This window comes from Podarcis raffonei, chromosome 1, assembly GCF_027172205.1.
Source record: "Podarcis raffonei isolate rPodRaf1 chromosome 1, rPodRaf1.pri, whole genome shotgun sequence".
Taxonomy (NCBI): Eukaryota; Metazoa; Chordata; class Lepidosauria; order Squamata; family Lacertidae; genus Podarcis; species Podarcis raffonei.
In genome coordinates this window covers 89,376,426-89,400,417 of record NC_070602.1, presented here as the reverse complement: position 1 = coordinate 89,400,417, position 23,992 = coordinate 89,376,426, and the positions used below count along the sequence as shown (strand labels likewise).

Genomic DNA, 23,992 nt, shown 5'->3' with positions numbered 1-23,992 from the left:
CTCATTGTCTCTGTATAAGTCCAACTAAAAAAACAAACAAAAACAAATAATGGACCAAGCACATGATCTATTTCCTTTCTTTTGGTTAGAGTTGGTGAAGAAGGGGTATATTTTGCTTTCCAGTTCTCTGGTGCCCTATGGATGCTATGCCTGTACAATATCCTACAAAACATTAAGATGTACCCAACCAAATGGGTAGGGTGGAGGTAATGCACTGAAGCAGATACCCTGGTTCAAATCTTTACCAATAACCACACAAGTTTTTGAAAGAACATATATGCATATGTGTTGCCTGTAGCCAGTGTGTGTGTGTGTGTGTGTGTGTGTGTGTAAATATATATAACAAATATTCCACAATTTCAAATACATCTCCAAATATTCAGAAAAGAAACAGCTTGAGTGAGCAAGTCTCCTGTCCCTCCTCATGCTGACCTGTGCTGAAGAGGCTGTGTTACATTAGCCTCCCTGGAAATAGCTGTAATTAAAGGTTTCTGGTTACAGCACTGTCAGATCCTTTTGTGTATCTGCTTTTTTGGCAAAGGCCTCAAATCTGAGAGCAGCATTAAACCAACCATCTGTTAGCCTTCATTAGGCCCTCTTTCATCAACAGCACCATTAAATAGAACGGAGCACACTAAAAGGACTGTTGACATCTGGGCTTTCAGTGGAAACATTGATCAATATTAATAACAAAACTACTTCACCTGAATTTATTATTAATGAAAATTTAAATGCAACATAAATATGGATGCTTTGCCTAGCAGCACACTTTTAACACAACTAATCTAAATGATAGAGTGAAGCCTTTCTTTGCAGTGGCTAAGAGGCATAATAATGAAGACACCTTGACTACCTAGCACTTTGTAACACCACAGCTTCATTATTTCAAACATTTCCCAACATCTTGAGTCATATTTCTTTGATTTAAATCTCTGTATGTGAATATTTACCATCCCTGGACTTCAGACCAGGCCTTTTCTATTTTTAAGACATGGGAAGCTGACTTACATCATGTAGGGCTCAATGCGGGAAGGGTTGTAGCTTCCCTCAGTGTTGTTCCCTCAGTGGTAGAACATCTGCTTTGTACGCAGAAGATCCCAGGCATATCCTGCAAGAGTTGAAGAATGAGCCCTGCCTCAAATCCTGGAGAGTTGCTGCCAGTTGCTGCGGAAGGTGTGTCCCTCCAAAAGTTGCTGGACTACAGCTCCCATCCTCCCAAACCATTGCACGTTGGTTGGGCCTGATGGGGCTTCGTTTCCATCAGCATCTGAAGGGCTCTTGGCTCCTTAGCCCTGCTGTTGAGATGCTTGAGGAATCTGGCAAGTCCGACTTCCAAAGCAGACTCACCTGATCGGCACCTCCGAGACAGGAGCTTTGGGATCCTGTTAGATTCTACAATAATGCAGTCTGAGGGCTGACTCACTTCATTTCTGCTTTCTTTTCTCATTTTTGAAAGCTACTAGTAAAGGTAAAGGACCCCTGGATGGTTAAGTCCAGTCAAAGGCAACTATGGGGAGCGTCACTCACCTCACTTTTCAGGCCGAGGGAGCCGGTGTTTGTCCACAGACAGCTTTCTGGGTCATGTGGCCAGCATGACTAAACCGCTACGGGTGCACAGAGGACTGTGATGAGTGCCAGAGCACACAGAAATGCCGTTTACCTTCCCACTGCAGTGGTACCTATTTACCTAATAGTAATAATAATAATAAATTTTATTTATTTCCTGCCCTCCCCGGCCAAAGCCGAGCTCAGAGCGGCTAACATCATACAAGTAAGACAAGCAAGACCTACTTGCACTGGTATGCTTTCGAACTGCTAGGTTGGCAGAAGCTTGGACAGAGCAACGGGAGGTCACCCCGTCACGTGGGTATTAGCCATCTGGATGGCTAGAGAGTGCAGATCCTGCCGTGTGGAGCTGCAAGTCTCCCAAGAGCAAAGGGAAATGATGGCTCAGTGGAAGAGCACATGCACTGTATGCAGGAGGTCCCAGGTTCAATCCCAGGCATTTCCTGGGAAAGACCCATGCCTGATTCATTGCAAGGAGGATTGAATACCACAGCACTGCAACATTTCCGCCCATGGTTCATTCAAGTCAACGGAAGCCAGGCTTCCCATGCTCAATACCTAGAAAATGTTCCAAGTGCAACCTGTGCTTATCTCAATTGTTACTGTTTTCCTTTGATTATTTATCAGTTTTGTGGGTCAATGAGAGAAACAACATTGAGTGGTATAGTGCAATCCCATGCATGTTTACTGGGGAGGGGGATGACATTGTATTAAATGGAGATTGTGATGTGGCTGGTTTGCATAGGACTGTAAGCTTAATCTTCCAATGACTCTCTGCAGTTTTGGGCATACCATCCAACTTTCTTTTGAATCTCCAATTTCATTCAGCAAAAGAGCTCTGACACTATCTTCATCAAAGGGAAGTTGTATACATAAATCACAGCCTATAAACACTTTAATCTTCTTCTGTTAGAGAAGTTTCCAATTATATGTGCTGTATAGTCTCAGTTACTGTCCTCATCATATTATGTGAGGTGGAAATTTGATCTATTGTTCTGCTTCCTTCCTCACAAAAGATTAATAAACACCTTCATAAGAAAAGCTCTGAGGTTAGGCATTCAACTAACAAATGAACAAATGCACTGAACAATCAAACAGTGGGATCTTAGCAATCCATAACCTAGTTGCCTTTGGCTGCAGTCCTGAACACTCTTTATTAGGAACACAATCCCACTGAATACAGCTTGGCTTACTTTAGAGTAAGTTATGCATAGGATTACAATGTAAGCTTGCAATTCTGTATCTGTATATCTGGGAGTAGGGTCCATAGAAATCAACTGGACTTTTTTCTGAGTAAATGTGCATAGGATTGCACTGAAAAACTATTGCTTATATGAATTCATTGAACATACTGAAACCTTGTGTTTTTAAAATGGGGATGAACACTGTGATGCCCATCTTAATTTGCATCCCCTGGAAAGCAAAGCAGAGCATCTATATTTGGTCGCCCATTCAACATATGTCTCTAGATGTACACATCACTGAAAGCCATAGATATAGTTACAGCTGGGTGCATATTCCAATGCTTATTCCAATGGGCATTCCATTTGCTTTTGCAGTTCGTATAAGCGAGGCTATCCAAAACCCAGGGTTCCCATCAGTATCTGACTAGATATAAAAGAAGAAAACTACACAGAACTAAAGGGACAAAACCTGGTAACAACCAATCTTTTACTGCAGAGGAGGTTAACCCCTCCTTACTAGGGCCTGCACCAGCTCCCTCAGGTGATTCCTATGCCCCCTTCCCAATACACCTAAGAATTTGATGGCAGCAGTGGTGCATTTGTTTATACATTCATTTGTTCCTCAATTCTGTTGGACTCTGGTGCAATATAATGGAGTATCTGGCATATGTTTCTGATGCAGAGGAAATAATAAAGAGGGGAAATAGAAATGTGGGGAAATTGTGTTCAGACATGGAATATTATCCTGAAATGGCCATCTGGGGCCACAGGTTCAAATCCTCCCAGAATTATGAGACGTGTGCATGGAGGTGGCCACATTTCACAGCACATGCTTTTTGACCAGTGGCATGTGACCCACAAAGGAATCCTAGGTGTAAATGTGGCCAAAAGCTTTGTTTCTCTCACACACATCATGTGCATGCACACACCCACATGCACAATCCATAGTAATATTGTCAAAACAGAATACAAAAAAACCTGCTGTGGTCCTTCAGCAATTATTTAATATTATGCTGTTTTAGAATAAAGTATCTAGTCGAGTGTTTTGTAATTCCCCCCCTCATGTAAACAGTGCAAACGAAGCAGATAATTTAACTTGTTTCATATGTTTCCAAGAAGTCGTTTTGAAAATTCTCCAAGCACAATTATATTTCTATAGTGCAGAGATTTCCCCCCCCCCCCCAGTTCCAATTTTATGGCAATTGAACCTTGTTTGAAGAAAAGATGATCAATTTTCTTTTCTGCTGTCCTTGGAGAACTCAAGTATGCCTGAAGTTAAGGTTCTTTAATGAGAGAAGAGATTATTAATGCTTATTTAGGGAGCCAACACACCAATTTTCCAGATACAGATTGCAGAAACAATAAATATAAATATATAATGATGAATGCAATATATAACAAAATGGAATATAATAACTTTTTGTAGGGGGTCACCCACAGTTCTTGTAGATTCATGGGCATGGACAGACAGGCATTATATACCCCTTGGCAAGTTGATCCACATAGATAAACCTAACTGGTAGTGCTGCAAGTCACTACAGTCTCCCTAACAAGGGATAAAGAGATTATCATTCTTATATGCTTTTATGAAAATCAGTTGAATAACTGGATTTACACCCAAATTGTATGTTTTGGACTGGAGTGTTAAATAAATTACTTGGGAGTAAGCCCCACTGAATTCAGCAGGACCTGTTTCTGGAAATGATAGGGAATGGCATACATATCACTTATTGTTAATCTGTCACTGGCATTTCCATCACAGTTCCCTTTTCTCTCTTTCCCCCATTTCAGTTTTTTGTGTCAGATAAATTTAAGTGGCAAAAGGCAGCCAAGTAGTCAGTTCTGTAGGTGGGAATGGATAATCTGAAAGGTGGCAGAAAGACAAGCAGTAATAGCATCAACTTTCAGAAACAGAATCTAGGTTATAAGAACAAGCCATTATAAAACTAAAATAGTCTTCAAACTGATGTATGACACTTTAGCCAACGTGATGTGTTAACATACATTTGAAACACACCTTCAGATTCTTCACAACTTGTACCAAAGTTCATAGTAGTTAGCTTTTCATGAACGGTTAATGATTCCGTGGAAGAAAAGGGCAGCTTTGCTTCTTAGAAGGAAGTCTTACATGTTTTAGAGAGGAGGATCCTTACCTTGTCAAAAGCTGCTCAGATACCCTTTCCCTTGTGGTTTTCTGAGGTCTTTCACAAGAAATTTCATCCGAGATTTGATTTGTCTTTGAGTTCAAAAGCATCTGAACTCAAAAGACAATGATTCATTGTGTTAACAATTGTCTCAATGACATTTTGCCATTTCCATGGATTCAGAACATGAAAGAAGGGTTGTCAAATCACCATTTGTGATGTAGTGACCTTCACAGCTAACCAGGCATGGGGGCTGATATGCACAGGGAAGGCTGGCACTCAGCCAGATCCATGGAGATTTCCTTTTTACTAAGTGACTACATGGAAGGGTAGAAAACAATAAAGGAAAACTGTTCATCCTATTGTATGGAAGTGTGGGGGAGGCAAACATAGAATATTCAAAGCACAGAAATTAAATCTTTGCAAAATAAATGTAGATGTGGAAGGTCTTGTACCCTATCTCAAGTCCTACCTTGACCCCTGGTTCTCCACCTTCTAGAACTGTCCTCAAAAGTGCCAGTGCAGCTGGTGGAAAGCCCAGAGATGGCAGAGGAGCACTTGCATGGATGCCAGGAGTCTTGTGTTTTAATATTTTGTTGGAAGCCACCCAGAGTGGCTGGGGCAACCCATTCAGATGGGTGGCATATTAACAACAACAACAACAACATTCCTCATCAGGGATCTCCTCAAGAAGAAAGGTCTGCTTGAGAGGAGGGAGAAGAATCTGCTACCATCAGTGATCCAGCAGATGACCAAGCAAAGGAGGGAGGATATAAGCTTCTCATTGGCTACTGAGTCTTTGCTAGAACTTTATTGCATAGCTCCTGCTACAACTGGCGGTCCTAGAAATGGACACCAGTAAATGAAATGGAATGGATTTATGGGGTGGTGGTATTGCTTTATTAAGTCCTTTTTACTGCTTTCTTGGTTTTTCTTCATTAATACTTTTTATTGTTAGCTTTTTTGGTTTGCTTTTAAGAAAAGTGAAGAAAGCACACTTAAAATAAATAGCTGCCCCATAGTTCTTGTGAGTCACTCATCCACACCACCAGCAGCCTTTTTGATGCCCAAGAAGAAACCAAAGCATACAATAAGGGACCAGAAGACTTGACTCCTCTTCTACTTTCACTGGTGTATTATTAAGCAGCTCCATTGGATCACATTTAGTTCTACTTTCATAATGGGGGGAAGGTTAATTTTCTACCTTGTCTCAGTAATACAGCATGAATGCATGAACATCCACAACTGTTTTCCCTCTTCTTTCTCCCCTTCCCCAGTTCTGTAATGTCACAGAAATCAAAATTGACTGACTCCTTGTAGTCTGCAGAAACAGGATAAGAAGCATCATTTGTGGGGGAGGAAGAAGACTGTCTAAAGCTTTTTCTTGAAGAAACCTGGACCAATGTTAATTAAAAAGCCCCCAAAAAGTAGTCAAAACCAATTACTCATATTTTATTTTGCATGTCAAAACAGTTTCATGCCTTGGTGAAAGGTTCAACTCACTTTTTAATGCTTCTGAACCTATTAGTCTATCCTTAGCAAGTCAGCCTCCCCCCAGTAAAAAAAGAACAACAAAAACAAAGGAACAGAAGAAAGGTTAAATACTAAATTCTTAACTCAACTTTAAAGTCAGATGTTTCTGAAACATAGTGGAAAGGCACTCTGTGGACATCACCCCAGATTTAATAAGCGTTATTTCCAACATTGGTGACAAAATGCAATTATGCTGTTGAGACAGGTCTGAATGAAAGTCACCACATGAAATATTAACATCCAGCTGCCGTTGAGCTGCCATTGTCTTGGGTTGATGAAAAACAATAATCCCATTTCAGTTTCAGAGGAGTTTTTATAAGAAAATCCTATTTAAAAAACTGGAAAAGAAAAGTTAACATGTTTACTAAGACAGTCTATGTTCAAACCTGGCTGGGCTGAATCATCACTGGAGATATTAGGAATGTGGGTATTTATGCCATTGCTGTATTCCAGTCAAAAGGGAAATGAAAGTATCTTCTCAACCCCCAGACCACTTCCTGCGTCCTTTGCTATTTCTGACCACTAACTAGAGTTTACTCTGTTCTACCCTGGGACAGGAAAAAAGAAAATTTTATCACAGGAAAAAAGACTCTGAAAGATTTAAACTAATAACCTCTCATCTTGCTTCTCTTCCCAGCTTTGGATGCTGGAGAATTCCAGGGGAAACAGGAGCAGAAATGGCTGATGTTTGCTTATTCCTCCAATGTCCTGATTCCAGTGAATATGATTGTTTCCCCCCCCCCCCCAAAATAAGGCAGAATGGAAATTGATGTCTTCCAACATCCCTATTCTCAACCCAGCTTTTCCAGTCCTTCTTTTCAGGAAAAAATAGTTAATTCTTTAGTACAAACAAATGTTCCCAAAACATTTCCAGCGTGCTTTTCAAAGGAAAATGGTTGGCCCTTATATCTTGCTTATTGGTATTCCCACTTATATGGTTTTGCTTTCAGCTGTGAGCAGCTTGTGATTGCTTTGTTTCATTTGCTTTTGTAAAAGGTTCATTAGCCATGTAAATTTCACATAATGCTGACCTCACCCTTTGGGGCGTATGTGAGGAGACCACACAAGTGAGAAATGAAAGCAGAATAACACTTTGAGAAGCAAGGGGTTTTGCTTTGAAACAGCTTTTCCTGTTGTAAGCGAGATAATTTCTCCTTGCAAACGAGATGTAATCCAGTGCTGATGCTATCAGTAGTTGGCTGTAAGATTAAAATATTGTTTAAAAACCACAACAGCTCTGTATAGTTGTGCCAGAAATGAAAATAGTAAACTTAATCTCAGCTTCAAAACTCCTCACCTATCCTCAGGGGTAGTTCATTGTAACCCATTCCCCATCTGGCATAGAAGTAAGGTGGCCACTTATCACCATCAAAATGAGGGATGAAGAAGTGCACACCAATTTTTATAATATCTGCAGTTGCTAATTTAGATGTGGAGATCATTTAGAAATAATTGCTATACAGTGGTACCTCGGGTTAAGTACTTAATTCGTTCCGGAGGTCCATACTTAACCTGAAACTGTTCTTAACCTGAAGCACCACTTTAGCTAATGGGGCCTCCTGCTGCCACTGCGCCACCAGAGCATGATTTCTATTCTTATCCTGAAGCAAAGTTCTTAACCTGAAGCACTATTTCTGGGTTCAGAGTCTGTAACCTGAAGCGTATGTAACCCGAGGTACCACTGTACTTTAAAGAGACATACATGCCATTGTGAGACTGTGACCATGCGAACTGACTGCACACTCAGCCTCTGGTCCATGAGGTAGCTATGGGTGAACAACTTCAGAAGAGCATCCTCCTCCTCAGGGTTCTTTGCCTTTGAACTGATCTAGATAGCTCTTCAAATAGAGGACTTCTTCAAACAGAGGACTGTCCTGTGGCAAATGGGAGATTGTACTCTGCAAAGTAGGACAAATGGCTATCCTACTCCATGCAAGCATTTTGGTGCATAACATTTTAGACCTCTTTTTTTTCTGGATCTATCCCTTTGTGCTCGAAGTTGTTTGTCACACTTGCTGTCTGTACAAATCAAGGGGCTTATGCCTTCTTCCCTCGCCTTCTTACAAATGCACTTCCAGTAATGAGATTTCAGTAAACGCATTAGTGAGATAGGATAACTATCAGTAACCACAACAAAAGCCAGATCAAATACAAGGTGCAATCTAACTGGGAAACATGTAAACACTTAAATGAGTTCTTGGCATCAATAAGGGATTTCTTGTTCTACTATAATTATGTTATAATGGTGAAAGTTGCCTTAGCATGAAATGGACATTGGAATAAATGCAGCACTTTTGAAGAAATATATATGTATGTATAATCCCTTTCATCAAAGACTGTGAAAGACATGTAGAATTACTGTTTTGTACTCTGAAATGTAGGTATTTCATTTGCAAACGATATTTTGCTCACTGCCACTTTAGCCAGAATTTTAGAGTGAAATTGTAAAACTGAGTTGTTCTGTGTATGTTTTAAAAAATATGAATGGAGGCCCCCCCCCCAGTTTGCTTCCCCTGCTTGTGTTGTCTTTATCTCTCTGATGTGACACTAACCTTTCACCATTACTTTGATTATGTTTATGTAGCCTCCAAAATATTTGCAACTCTGTTATAGAAAGGACACCCATGTTGAAACACAGTTGTGGTCAATGTATTATGCACAAGTAAAAACGTGCAAGGTGGACTCACACGGATGACAGGGGCATCTGGATGAGAGCCTCTAAAGATGACCTCAGTGCATAGACAGGTTGTTATGAGGATAGACATTACCTTACATTTGAAATTTCTGGGGTTTTTTTGTACAGAAGAGTCCTCTTCACACATCAAAGCAAAGCAAATTGTATCACAGAGTGTACACAGCAGATACCTGCAGGCCTCACAAGAGTATATCTCTAAACCATTAACATTTTTAGGTACATACTTAAAACATTCTCAATATCCTGAGTGATTTCAAGTTAGGGCTCCTTCAGATGACCTGTTTATCTAGCATTCATCCTGATTTGCCTATGCAAAACTTGCTTATTTGTTTATACAAAAGTATTTATATGCTGCTTGTTATAAGAATTTTAAGGTCATACTGTTCATAACTGTATATATATAAACCACAAGTCTGAAACCCCACAGAAAAGGTCCTGAACAAATTGACTTCAAATATTTCTCTGCACGGTCAAAGTGGGAAACCTTGAAAAAAAGAAAAGTTGTGCTAGGGTAACAGAGTCCTTTAGTCCACTTTAATTGCAGAAAACTTAATTTCTGGCATGCGCTTGAATTCCTCCCAAAAGATAGTGACAGTCTGCAGGCACTCTTAGTAAACTGTGCTCAATTTCTCAGCACCCGCTACTGACAGTGCATGGCTACATGTTGCTGACATAGGAAGTCCTTACAAATGCAGTAGACAAAGGCAATATCCAAGAAATGCATTCTAAATGCTGCAGTGTTACAGGGACATTTCTGAGACCCCCCTCCCCACTTCTGCATGTTTTCTTTGTTTACAATGGGTTAAAAATGCAGGCTTCCATTTAAATGTCTTATTTAAAGCCCTACTGGAGAGTTGAGAAACTGTGCCAGACACTTTAACAAATCTGTCCAAATATTCACAGTGTTACTTATCATTCTCACATCAATTAAATATGTGCTAACTGTAATTATTTCTGCTCTGCTTCATTATTTCTCCTCAGCCTTACTAATAAACTGCTCTAGACCATCCAACTTTGCTTCCCCACCCTCCTTTTCTTATTAGGGCTCCAACATACATTACAGTAAGGCAATCAATATTCCAAGGTAAGAAAAACACGGCATGTTACACCCCATGCCTTTGCAAAATGTATGAATGTTCACTGTGACCCTCTCCAGAACTGTGTTGGAAATTGGTAATGAGTGATAATTACTACATTATAAGAAGAGCAGCATGAAGAAATTACAACTCCACACTATGTTGCTGCTTGCTACGGATACAGTTCCTTGTAAGGTAAACATGTTTTATGGTGGCTAGTAACTAGACTAAATCCTGTCACAGATATATCAGCGCCCTAAGCAGAAAATCCAAATGACAACAGATGGGAATTAGTACCTCCAGTGATGGAAAAATATTATTATGCTATTATAACAAGCCAAATAATTGACAGTTTGCTACTCTTAAATGGTACCAGAAAACTGTCATCTTATCCTAGCTAATGATAAGGACAGCCTGTTTTTTTTGTTTGCATCTTCAGCAGTCCTACATAACATGTTCCTTGTGTTACATGATTTTTAGCATAGGGTTACAATTGGATTGCAAAAGAGCTGAGAATTCTCTTTCTGCCCAATTTTTGCAGCCAGGCCCATTACTTAAAAGATATGAGGCCCAGACCCAAAGACACAAATCTGGAGAAACCTTGCACATGTTCAATTCTTTCTTCAATAGACATTGGAACTAGAAAGTTGATGTGTAGCTGCTGTGAAACAGCTTTCTATGTCCTCCATCTCCCTGCCCCACCACAGACATTATCTTCCAGATAGTATGGAAACCTCCCATACAAAGCAATATACCAGACATGTAATAAGAATAAACCCCACTCTGTGTTTGCAGCCTCAGCCATCAATGCAAAAACAAACAAAAACCCCACATGAAACAAGCTAGATTTCCCCAGTTTATAATGAAAAGGGAACTGGGTTGATCTCTTTAAAGAAAGAAACTCAAGGTCAAAGAAAAGGGGGAAGAAAATAAAAACACCTATTCCTGCTTCAATACAGTTCCAGAAAGGATTGATGGTGGCAGTCTTGTGCCCACTTACCTGGGTGTAAGCTCCATTGAACTTAATGAAACTTCTGAGTGGGCATGCTTTTCAGAAAAAGCAAATTATTATATTCCCTCTGTGCTTATCCAATCTGATTTCTGTGGACAGGTGTGGTTATTTGTGATGTACTGTTGCTGATGAGTGAATGGAATGATGAGGGGATGAGTGAGAGAGTGAGAAACACTGGACTGAGCAATGGTGAACCTGATGTGTACTAACAGTTGAACACAAGGAGGTTTCTACACTTGACCCAAGCTCACAAAGGGGAAAAAAGAAAAGAAATCAAAACATTCTGAAGGAATGATTTGCATCCTCATCAGGTTGCCAAACTGCCAGAATGCGAAATTGGTAGGGTGGTGGATAGGAAAATTTGCTTGGAGTCCTGGCTTATATGGACATTTAAACAATGCTAAAACCTTGACTAAACTACATGACTAGCTGTCAGCTGTTGAAGGGAGTTTCAGTGCAGCAGCATCTGCAGGGTTACCCCTGGTCTAGCTGTTTCGTGGCATTTGATGCTGGTCACTCTGATCTGTCAGGCTCCTCTTCTTCTAGGTTGGGACATGAGCTACTGCCCAGGACAGGTGGCATGATAAAGAACACCTATTCCCACAGGTGGCTATGTGGACCTCACTGGTTAATTTAGGTACTCAACTCATTCATTTGTTACTTTCTATATGTTGTCCTATATCTTGTGGTGGGTAGTTTATTGAGTTCTGATGTGAGAGATCCAGGTTCAAATATTTCCTCAGGGCAGGACAATGAGAAATGTGATAAAAAACTGTACAGCACATTGTACATTGGAAAGTCCTATAGAAATGATTAATATTATTAAACAGAGACAGCTGTGGGAGCAAGACATGATTGAAAATCACACAGCCATTTAGGTACATTGAAAATGGTCCCTATATTGCATTTATGTCTGTTTTTGCTCCAATAAACTCTGGAATCCATCACAAGTATTTTCATAGTGCATCCATCATAATCTAGTTGCAGTGTGAGCAAAGTTTTCTTGATGAAATAATCAATGAGACACTGATTAAGTTTGCCAAATGTCATTTGACCCAAACCCTGGCATTGCTGGGTGAGTTCGCTTTATGTGACAGCCATTGTTACATGAGAGTTACCTGCAGTTCCAACATGGTTACTAGGTAGATTCTAGCGATTGGATAGACTCATTTGCTGGTCACCAGTAGTAGGTTCACTAAAAGTAATTACTCTTTCCCATGGACAGCTGCTTCCTGAAGTTATTGAAACAAGAGATCCTTCATTAAATGGTGAAAGCTTTAATGATGTTCCTAGCTTCATATAATTATGAAAAAAAGTATGCACCATGAGAAAAGTTTGCATCCACCTTGCCATTCTGATCTGATCTGATACCATGACAGATCCTACTAGTATACTCTGTTCAGCATACAATACCTATAAGGAGGTAGCTTACAAGAAACATTAAAACACATTGAGTTGTACATTTACTCAGACTAGAATGGTTGATGGTAGATCACTCTGGGGATGGGGAGATGGAAAAGCCCTTTCCAGAGGTGGTCCATCCCTGACTTGCTAACTGATTAAAGCTTATTGAGGCACCTCCTAAGCAGCCTATTTCCTTATATCAGGGATGGGGAACATTAAACTTCTCATCAGCACAAACCACCATCTTCAATACAGTGGTACCTCAGGTTACAGACGTTTCAGGTTACATACGCTTCAGGTTACAGACTCCGCTAACCCAGAAATAGTACCTCGGGTTAAGAACTTTGCTTCAGGATGAAAACAGAAATCATGCGGTGGCAGTGCAGAGGCAGCAGGAGGCCCCATTAGCTACAGTAGTACCTCAGGTTAAGAACAGTTTCAGGTTAAGAACGGACATCCAGAACGAATTAAATTCTTAACCCGAGGTACCACTGTAGTTAGGAATGATGGTCCTTGTAGTCCAACAAGAAGTGCAGTGCCTCAGGTTTCCCATCCCTGCATTGCACAGGTAGGGAGATACACACCATAACTTCTGATTCCGCACTGTCCCCAGTGTCAGTTTCCTTACATACCCCCAGCAAAGGAATTAGACCCATTCATGGAGAATGCCTGTCAATGGCTATTAACAGCTTAAATCTGGGCACTAGGTGCTAGAACAAAAAATGGGGTATCCATTCTAAGTTTCCCTCTGGATCTAGCTACAGCTGAAATATAATACTGGAACAGATGGTCTTTGGTCAGATATATGAAGGAAATTATTAAGTTCACAGCACATACATGTATACTATACTACAAATATTGCTGATGTTTAACATAACTCTATTGTTTTGTTTTGTTTTGTTTTGAGATTCACATCCTTGAATTCCTGATACTAGCTGAGAAAACAACATTCTGGCTGGTTAGGATTCACAACTCTGTGTTCCCTTCTGTTGTCAGGTTTGCTAGCGTGCCTGCACACATGTCTTGCACTTGTAGTGGCAGAGAAGCTAATTTGGGAGGGATTAGCAATACTACTCTTGGGATCTTGACTGCAGCCCATTGGGAACACACAGACAGAACTGCATTGGCTAAGGATACCTGGCTAACTTTGGAAAGCATAGAACTGCCCGATATGGAAGCAGTATTAGTTTGCCTGCTTTAGCAATAACCACAACTTTGCAGCAATTGTGTGTGTGAGAGAGATAGAGAGAGAGAAAGAGAGAGAGAGAGAGAGAGAGAGTGAGAGAGAGTGCACAAAAAAAATATGGGAAGAAGGTATCACACACCAACATAAAATGATTTCTGAAGGAACAAAATGGTTTTGCAGCTTGAAATGGCACTGCTGAAGCATACAGATTAGAAAGGGTTAATAATGGATTGCACACGTTAACCCACCCATGTGTTACCTAGACCATAAACTTCACAGATAGAGAAGAGAGAAAAGAGAGGCAGAATATAGCTCCATATGGAATGATGGAGAGGAGTCTAACAGAGCAAATCAACCTCCTGATCTGCCATGCTGGAAAAGGTCAGGATGAAGCCAAGGTGTCTTTCCACACAGTTGTGAAAACCTCTGCAGGCCTCCACTATTTGTGTGGAAGCTGCACAGGCAAGGTGCATCTCAATATGTCTATCCAAGTGGTGTCAGAAGCAACTATTGACAGTATCCCTGTCAGGGGGAAACCTCAAAGCTGAGAAGAATGTGGATGCTCTCTGCTGTGCAGCCAAGGGTGAGGCAGAAGACAGAATGAACCAATCTCTCCTGAAATTTAGCAAATTCTGTTCTTCAGAAAGGCAAGTTTGTGCTGTGTATTTGCCACCTAGTTGCCTTATTTACTTATTTGCCGCATTCAAAGGCTGCCTTCCACAGCCTTGCAACATCTATAACATTACAAATAACAAAAGAATAAGAAACATCATCTAAAACAGAACAATTCTAAAAATCATCAGAGCGAGAGAAAACAGGACCAGCAGACTAAAACAATGTAAGTGTAAAAATAGACAGCAGCAAAAGCACATCCAAAGTCCATAAACAGGAAAGCATAACATAAATATCAACTTTTTGAAATGCACTGACCTTTTAGTCCCTTCCATATAATTGTGTTGATTTAGCCCCTGGCATCTAATCTTGCTAATTTTATGTCATTCACTTCTCATGTGGAACTGATCTCTCCACTACTTTTGGTACAAGATAAGATCTATTCTTTTCTCAAGGATGCACCCAAAGGGATGAATATCTCACTCATTGTAGCAACTGGAAACTGGTTTCTACAAAGTCAGATCCATTGGTCCTTCTAGCTCAGTAATGTCTACACCAGTGTTTCCCAAACTTGGGTCTCCAACTCGTTTTTGGACTACAACTCCCATCATCCCTAGCTAGCAAAACCACTGATCAAGGGTGATGGGAACTGTAGTCTGGAAACAGCTAGAAACACTGGTCTACACTAACTGGATCAGCTCCCGGGGTTTTCAAGCAGGAGTCTTTCCCAGCTCTAATCATCATCATCATCATCACCATCATCATCATAATTTATTTATATCCCACCCTCCCCAGCTGAAGCCAGGCTCAGAGCGGCTAACAACAGTAAAATAACACAGTTTACATAAAATCACAATCAATTAATTGAAATACATTCTAAAATCAATTCATTCTAAAATCAATTCAGAATCAAATTAATGGTGTGAGGACATAGAGCATGTCCATCAATGGCAACCATTGGGCTAGAGTTCTATGAGGATTACAGAAGGAGGGGGTCAGACTGTGCCTTGGCCAAAGGCCTGGTGGAACAGCTCTGTCTTGCAGGCCCTGTAGAAAGATGTCAAGTCCCGCAGGGCCCTAGTCTCTTGTGACAGAGCATTCCACCAGATCGGGGCCACGGCCGAAAAAGCCCTGGCTCTGGTTGAGGCCAGCCTAACCTCCCTGTGGCCCGGGATCTCCAAGATGTTTTTATTTGAAGACTGTAAGGTCCTCTGTGGGGCATACCAGGAGAGGTGGTCCCATAGATACGAGGGTCCTAGGCCATATAGGGCTTTAAAGGTTAAAACCAGCACCTTAAACCTGATCCTGTACTCCACCGGGAGCCAGTGCAGTTGGTATAGCACTGGGTGAATGTGATCCTACGGAGTCTTGCCGTGGCATTCTAAACCCTCTGGAATTTCTGGGTCAGTCTCAAGGGCAGCCTCACGTAGAGTCTACCTGGATTCGCTGGGGATTGAACCCAGGAACTGCTGCATCTAAAGCAGGTGCCCTGCTGCTGAGCAATGGCCCTTGCCTGATATGTGTTATTCATTTGATTTAAAATTTATATGCTGCCTGATTGTAATATAACCTCCGAGGTGGTTTAACAGTAAATGTTGAAATTGTCAGGAAAATGGTTAAAAACATTTAACGATAATTAAAATTAATGGTAAAATAGATTTTAAAATGTCCGCACCCACTTGTCCAGACAGGTTGGCCTAAGCAAAAGTGTTTCAAGCAGGCACTGAGAAGAGCACAGCAAACATACCTGCCAGGTGTCAGTGGGCAAAGAGTTCCAAACTGTAGGTGCTGCCACACTAACGTGATGGGTAACGATTTGGACATATAAGCATATGTTTGTAAGCAAACCCTCATTTGGTGTGTGATTTTTTTCTACTTAAATACGCATAGAAACACAGCTTTAGATTTATAACCGGCAACTAATTAACAAAGACAATATGTTCTCTTGATTTAATTATTCCGCTGCTGTTGGTTTCTTATTATCATAATTGTCATGATCACTGTGTAGCCCTCACTTTTAGGAATGATTTTTTTTTAAATTGTGGGTTGTGTTTTTTTTAATACCAACAGAAAATCAATAGTGGGAACTGCTCAGTCTATGAGAAATGCTTACCTTTTTGGGGTGATCAGTTAAAAATGTGTGGTATAAGTAAAAAGTAGGTATTATTCAATATTAGTCTTCAGAAATGTACCTATAGCACTAACTGCTCCATTTCTGCCTGTACCTCCTTTCATTGGTATAGAAAGCCTCTATACCAGGCATAGGCAAACTGGGCCCTCCAGATGTTTTTGGGACTACAACTCCCATCATCCCTGACCACTGGTCCTGCTCGCTAGGGATGATGGGAGTTGTAGTCCCAAAACATCTGGAGGGCCCAGTTTGCCTATGCCTGCTCTATACAGAGATAGAGAACCTGTGTACTTCAACTCCCATCATCCCCAGCCAGCATCATCATTAGGCACCACATTGGTCAATGTGATTGCAAGTTGTTTTAATGGTGTAACCCACCTGGGGACTGTAGGGGAACAGCAGGAAATCCATCCAGATTGAATATATAACTCCCTCTGCCCATGAACATGCAGTTCGTCCTTCTAAGACTTCTTCCAAATTCTGCCAACTCTGTGTGGCACTTCTAAGTTTAGTTCAAATTCTGACTTTTCAGCATCAGATCCAGACATGACTTGCCTCTTCTTTCCATCAGCCTATTTTTGTTACCTGCCATCAGAAGCAAAAAGCTCCACACATATGTTCAGGGGAAAGTTTTGTCAGGACAGCATGATTGGACCTTCAAGCATAGCACCTTTTTTTTTCTTTGTTACAGGTGACCAAAAGTATACTCAAGTTGTGGTTTTCTTTATACATTATAACGTAGAAAATAAAATTGCAGGCTCGGTGCCCTGGTGTTTCTTTGTCAATTCTGGGAAGAAGAGAAATGCTGCTGCTTTGCAGCACTTCCACAGGGCATTTCTAAATACATTTCCCAATGTGCCAGGTGACCCATGGCGATTTCCTTCAGTGTTCCTTCTATGAAATCAAATTAGTGTGCTTTGGAACCAGGGATATTCACAGCCTGTGGACAGCACTTCAGGTTTTAAGCGCTCATAAATGTCAAAATGTTACTGAGGGGGGCAGAGAACTTGTCATGGGGGCACTGATTCGTTTGGTGACTGTGACATGTAGTCTAGCATAGAGCTGCTCTTCAAAAGCGTGTAAAGATTGCGGGGCACCTAGGAAGCTCCTATCGCTCAAGATGGGAGGCCAAGTCATCACAGTTCCTCCTTGTGGGGTTTGGATTCTCAGGTCGAATGGATTCTACTCCCTTTGTGATCAGGAGAATAAAGGTCCTACTGAATAGAAGATACATGCTGGAGAAACAACTAGCCATATTTAATAAAGGAAGGGCTTGTGGCCATGGCAAAGAGCAGCAGGAGGGACAGCGAGAACTCAAACAGTCCACTTTGTGGTTTAAAATGAACAAATAGTTAAACAGTTGTTATTCCTACAGCATTCATCAGAACATGCAGCCATGTCATTAAATTACATCTAACAACAGGAAGCAACTAAAAATATACAAACAAAACATTTAGGAAATCCTGCAGCTTCAGGAAAACAGAGCTTTGAATTGTGTTTTTAATGATTATGGTTCACGGGAGTGCAATAGTCAGGTTGCTAATCTGTCCAGTCACAAAGACAATGTTAGGTCAAGGCTTTCAACCTCAGGCCAGGAGATACATTAAGGAAGGCTACACGTTTGTTTTTCTATAGAGAATTTACACTGAACGAGAACGGCAAATGGGCTAGACCAAGCCTTTTGTTTTTTTACCCTGACATAGAGTCATGCACCTAATTAGTTGACTCGGGTGTGATGACTGCTGGATATCGGTTGCCTCTTCAGCTGGTTTCCAATTAGATGAGCACCGGGTTTTGAGTTTTGTTTTCTGCAGCTCCTCAGGTCACTGAAAGAAAAGGTCAGGAGTTCACCTGCTCACCTGCTCATTCTTACCTGTCAAGGTCTTGGTGGTTTAACTCTAAGCAAAAAGTGTGCACTTGAGCTGGAACAGAGTTTTTAAAAGAAAACACATTGTAACAGGAAGGACAGCAACAACAATCCAATTTTTTTCATTGTGAGCAGTGCAATGAGATTAATAGTTGCTAAACTATTGCTATTAATTCTGCTTTGTTACATTATATAGCTGTGGCATGATACAGAATTTGTGTTACTATGGAGCTGTGGTATTCTGGAATAATGCTACAACCTTAGACACCACAGGGCTGAGGAACGTCTGGCCCTGTGGGACTCAGTGGGCCTGGTTTGGCTCGCAAGGCTATTTCCCACAAACCACACCCACCTGCCTCATGCCTGATTTCATATATGATGTCAAGAGTGGGGCAAATATAGAAACAGTGAGGAAGGAACAATCAGGATTTAAAAGGTGCTCTGAATTGTTCCTGTACAAGCAGGGTTCCTTGTCAGTACCAATTAGCTGATCTGGAGAGAGCAAACCTCTTTGAAAGCAGGTTCCTAGCACCATTGAAGAAGGTTGCTATAACTCTCAAACAGCCACCTCCTTGAGGATTAAAACTAATATTAAATTTGTATACCACTCTTCAGCCGGAGATCTCAGGATGGTTCCCAGAACTGACCAAGAAACATTTTGCATTTTTATGTTGTGAACTGTCCTGTGATCTTGAGATGCAGAACAGTGTACAAATGTAATAAATAAATGATAAATAATTAATAGTCTGAATATGATTTTGGAAAAATAAGAAACTGAACTTGACAGATCCCCAGTCCCTAGTGTAACTGAAATAGTAGCAGAGATTCTTAATATAAGGTTTGCTATGAAAGAAAAGATGCCTCTTTGAAATGCAGGTGGTTTTCTGCAGATTTATCATGGTATGTGGGAACAGAATTAAACTTATCTAGGGCATTTGAGAGCAACAAATTAAATAAAAGATCAAAAGTGGCTTTGGGGTTTTCCACTCTTCATGTAAATTGCCTGAAGGTGGAGGGACTCTCATAAGGATTTGGAAGAAATGTAGTTTCTTTTCTTCCTCTATTACTTCACTTCTGTAATACAAAGGAGGAAAATCTCTTAATAAACAGAATTGTTTTAAAAATGCCCTGTGGCTTAGCTGCCCAGCTAATATTTTCTCAGTATGATGCTTTGCAAAAAGGGTGACCATAACATTGTTCAATTACCTGCTTTAGGTGTTCAGACATTCCGTTTCACCATGACAATATTTTCCTCTGTGTGTGCAGCCTTTCTCCCTGTCTATTTGTGTATCTCAGCAGTCAGGCAAATTCTGAAAATCTGAGCACAAGCACATTATTATTTCAGACCTTAAAGGTTGTTTTCATTAGGCCAATTTAAAGTCTTTTTTCCATCTACAAATAACCAAAGGCAGCTTCCTCAGAACATGCCCAACCCACATCTTCTCATGCATCTATAAGCTATATGGAAATATTCATAGCTGTCAAGCACTGCCATCAGGATTTGTGTCCCCAGAGGTTCGCTGGAGTAAAAAACCTCAAGCCTCAGGTGATGCCAAAAGAAACGGAAAGGAATATGCAAGCCTTTTTTTATACTCATCACATTTTAAAATCTTGTATCATTGCCACATAGATCTGCAGCTCTGCCTATCTGTGTCCACCTCTCCTGAGCTCCTGTGGTGCATAGGAGAGGTAAAGGTAAAGGTACCCCTGCCCGTACGGGCCAGTCTTGACAGACTCTGGGGTTGTGCGCCCATCTCACTCAAGAGGCCGGGGGCCAGCGCTGTCCGCAGACACTTCCGGGTCACGTGGCCAGCGTGACAAGCTGCATCTGGCGAGCCAGCGCAGCACACGGAACGCCGTTTACCTTCCCGCTGGTAAGCGGTCCCTATTTATCTACTTGCACCCGGGGGTGCTTTCAAACTGCTAGGTTGGCAGGCGCTGGGACCGAGCAGCGGGAGCGCACCCCGCCGCGGGGATTCGAACCGCCGACCTTTCGATCGGCAAGCCCTAGGCACTGAGGTTTTACCCACAGCGCCACCCGCGTCCAGGTGCATAGGAGAAGATGCCATCAAAAGCTGAGAGGGAGGGAGGGAGTACAATATATACTGTGTTTGGGGATCTTCCAGCCTTTTTTCTAGGAGTGTCCCCACAACTGAAGAAAGCAAAGTCAAATGCCCTCAGGAATCTCCCCAGGCCTTATCTCTCACTGGCTTGGCGCTGTGCCTCCCTCAAGTGCTGGAATGTGTCTTTGAAGTGTGAGCTTGCCCCTTGCTTGCCTGGGTGGAGAGATGTGGGGTGGGGTGGGGGGCAACTGTACAAGCATGTCACATCCACTGTTCTCCATTTTTGCCTCTGGCCATCTCCTCTTTTGCTTCTAACCCTGCTTTCTACTACAGCATCTAGAAGGTTTGCCATGAGGTGATGCAGCCCTTGGGCTAGAAAGGTCTCCCCGCTTCTGGTCAAGGGAACAGCACTACCTTTTGGTCTGCTTCAGTTTGGCAATAGAACTGTTACCATTATTCCAGTCCCAACCTTAAAACACTTTGTATGCTTAGCAATCCACAAACTTCCCTCTAATGCAAGGATAGGAAACCTGTGGCCCTCCAGATGTTGTAGAACTACAACTCTCATCATCCCTAGCTAGCACAACCCAATGGTCAGTGGTGATAGGAGTTGTAGTCAAACAACATCTGGAGGGCCCCAAGTTCCCCATCCCTGTGGATACCTTGCTAATTTTGTTGGCCCCATTTCATGGATTTGGGAGGTAGACCCAGCTGTGATATTACTGCTTAGTTGCTTGTTGAGTTGCTTGCTTGCCTGGTCTCAGTTAACAAATAGGGACAAACTGGAACCTGCTAGTGGTTTGACATGGAACATACACAGCACAAGCAAGAAAGATACTGTCTAGTATTGCAACTGAGGGATGAACACAACATGGTGTTATTCATGCAACTAGGAGATTGCACATTGTTGTTGGAAGTAAATAGCCAGCAAAGTGCTCTCTGGTCCAGACTAGGAGCATACATTGTGGGAAGGGAGGCTTTAAATTCCCCTGAAATTGCCACAACACAGATTAAATCTCTCTGTGGTCCCCCCCTTTTTCCATCAGGGTAAAATCAATCCATCATTCACACAGTTGGACCATTGGATTGTGTGTGCATGTGTTCATATGTGTAGATGTTTGGGACAATGAGAGCAGAGGCAGCATGGAACTTATAAACTTATTTTTCTATTAGTTTATAAAGCTAATAGTAGCTATAAAGTGAATGGGATTATTTATATTTGCTAATCCCCTCCCCACCAGTTGCCCTCTTAAAGGAACAGAAACATCCACCCAGATGGATGTTGGCAATTCATCAATTACTAAACAGCTCTGTGAAAAATGAAAGTCCAAATGTCATTTCCTCCCATTTCACATTTGAATGATTTGTCTCCATTATCTCAAATGAGGCCTGCAGAACATAAGGCCTGCAGACCTACTGCAGTTGTCTACCTGACTTTTTAACAGACCATTGGGGGCAATCTCTGCTACAATTATTGCTACTCTCAGTAAAGTTTAGTTCATTTAGTTCATTTATAGGCCTCTTTTCAGTGGTGCCCAAAATACAGCATCATAAAAACAACAATTTAAAGGGACGGGGTTAAGGTTTTGTAGAGGAATTAGAGAACTCTAAATTTGGAATTCAGCAAGGAAAAACTGGAGCTATTTCCCCCATCTTTGGGTGTGTATGTGTGAAATAGCTTGGTTTACCGAGTCTACTCCTGTATCATCCTCAGAGGGCTGCCCATAACTGACGGGACTAATGGAAGAAAAGAAAAGTAATAGTGGTAATAGTCAACTGGCCAGAAACACAAGCAAGCAGACTGACATGGGTATCTGGCTTTCTTCTAACTGCAGCTTGGCATGTAGGAATCAACAGGTGAAGCTTTTCATCACAGAGGTAGGCACTGTATCACTTGCTAATGTCTGAAAATCAAATCACCAGATGCTGGTAAGGCAATCCAAGAGACAAGAGAGGTGGGAGCACAGAAAAGCATGTGCTGATGCAGGCGGAGAGCTTGAGTGTGAGAGGAATTAAAAAGCAACAGATAAAAGAGATAGCAGAAATGGCAGTGCAGAGAGAACTGTGAATAAAAGAGTCCACTAAGGGGTTCTGACAGTGGAGCCATCAGAATAGGACTTTAGAGGAAAAGTCCAGGGCCCCACCCTGCAGATTGGGGAGCCCTAAATGCAGCTGGGTCAGTTTACCACATTTTGAAGTAATACAGTTACCATTTAAAGTGGGAGCATCTGTAAGATCATTAATCCCAGAGTCCAAAATTACGTAACGATAGTACAGAGTACAGAGGAAATCTTACAGGCAGCGTGGGACAAGTTAACAAAGAATAGGATAAAAAAAGAGAGCATTGGGTTAAAAATATGTCAGAAATGCTTTCCTATTTTGCTTTGCAATTCTGCACACAACTTTCATGAGCAAGTCCCACTGAACTAAATGGGACCCACTTTTGAGTAGACATGCATAGGCCTGTAGCCTTAGGATTTAATGAAAATGTCATGGTTCTCAGAGTGATTTGGTTTTTGCAACTCTGACTTAGATTGTTAGATCTGTAAGACAAGACAATTGAGAAAGTAAAAGAGGAAGTTAGCCACAGGACAAGTGATATGCAGTCGCAATGTAGGTTGTGAAAAGCCCATTAATCAGACATCCATGGACTTTTTTCTTTCTTTAAATAGCTCAAATATTTACTCATGAGTAGCTGTAGTGAAATGCCTGGATTTATTCCAGAAAAGGATTTGCGGTGTAACTTGCTCCACTGAGTTTCGTAATTGAAATAATGTGCAAGATAAACTGACAAGCTACTTTGGCGGAATTTATTATAAATATTAATACCCTACTTTCTCATGACTCATGCCCAAGGCATGCTTGTAAACTATTCTGGAATGGAGTAACTGATAGCCACATTACAGCTGATGTGCATTTAAAGAAAGACAAACCCAAACTTTCAGAGGACACCTAAAGAGATTAAACTGAAATGCTGCTCCAGGCTCTACTGCAAGTCCAAAAGACGTTGATAGATTTGCTTTCCTTTCAGATTAAATTGAATGTCTGATTTTAAAGTAGTTTACCTGCTCCTGACTTTGAAAGCAACATTTTCCTTAACTATTTTTTTTTTTACTGTTGTTTAGAATCCACTCATTTTTGTGTATTCTAGAAATTGGCACCTCTGTATGAAAGTGATCCCTGAGAATGTAGCCTCTCTGCCTGGATCAGAAAGAAGTCTGGATGCAAGTGTGTTTGCTTGGGGACCACAGGACTGACATGGAACCACTTTCAGCTTCAGAAGCTGGCAAGTTCTAGCAGGGGCACAGAGCAGGCACAGATATTTAAGGCCAGGCTGACAACCACCACCTCCTCTTCCTTTCTAAGCATAGCGTTCAGCTCCCACCCCTGGTAGGCATTGTGAGTTTAACTGGCTTCCACAAAGCAACTGAGGAGATTTTTTATTGTCCTTTTCTGTGATTGGCTTGCAGAGGTTTTTTTGGGTTGTTTTTGTTGTTGTTACTCAAATGTTACAGTGTT

At 41.4% G+C, this 23,992-nt stretch overlaps 1 long non-coding RNA gene across 2 annotated transcripts; it reads right to left on the bottom strand.

Moving 5' to 3' along the window:
• Positions 1-3,745: 3,745 nt before the first annotated feature.
• LOC128420884 (uncharacterized) lies at positions 3,746-22,723 on the bottom strand. Of its 2 annotated transcripts, XR_008332163.1 has the most exons (5): positions 22,280-22,723; positions 19,617-19,728; positions 18,257-18,369; positions 4,168-4,296; positions 3,746-4,033 (listed from the first exon to the last, which is right to left on the bottom strand). It is a non-coding gene; the product is annotated as an uncharacterized LOC128420884 (long non-coding RNA). The 2 variants fall into 2 exon arrangements; XR_008332162.1 differs by lacking the exons at positions 3,746-4,033; positions 4,168-4,296 and having other exon boundaries at positions 17,996-18,369; positions 22,280-22,720.
• Positions 22,724-23,992: the final 1,269 nt, after the last annotated feature.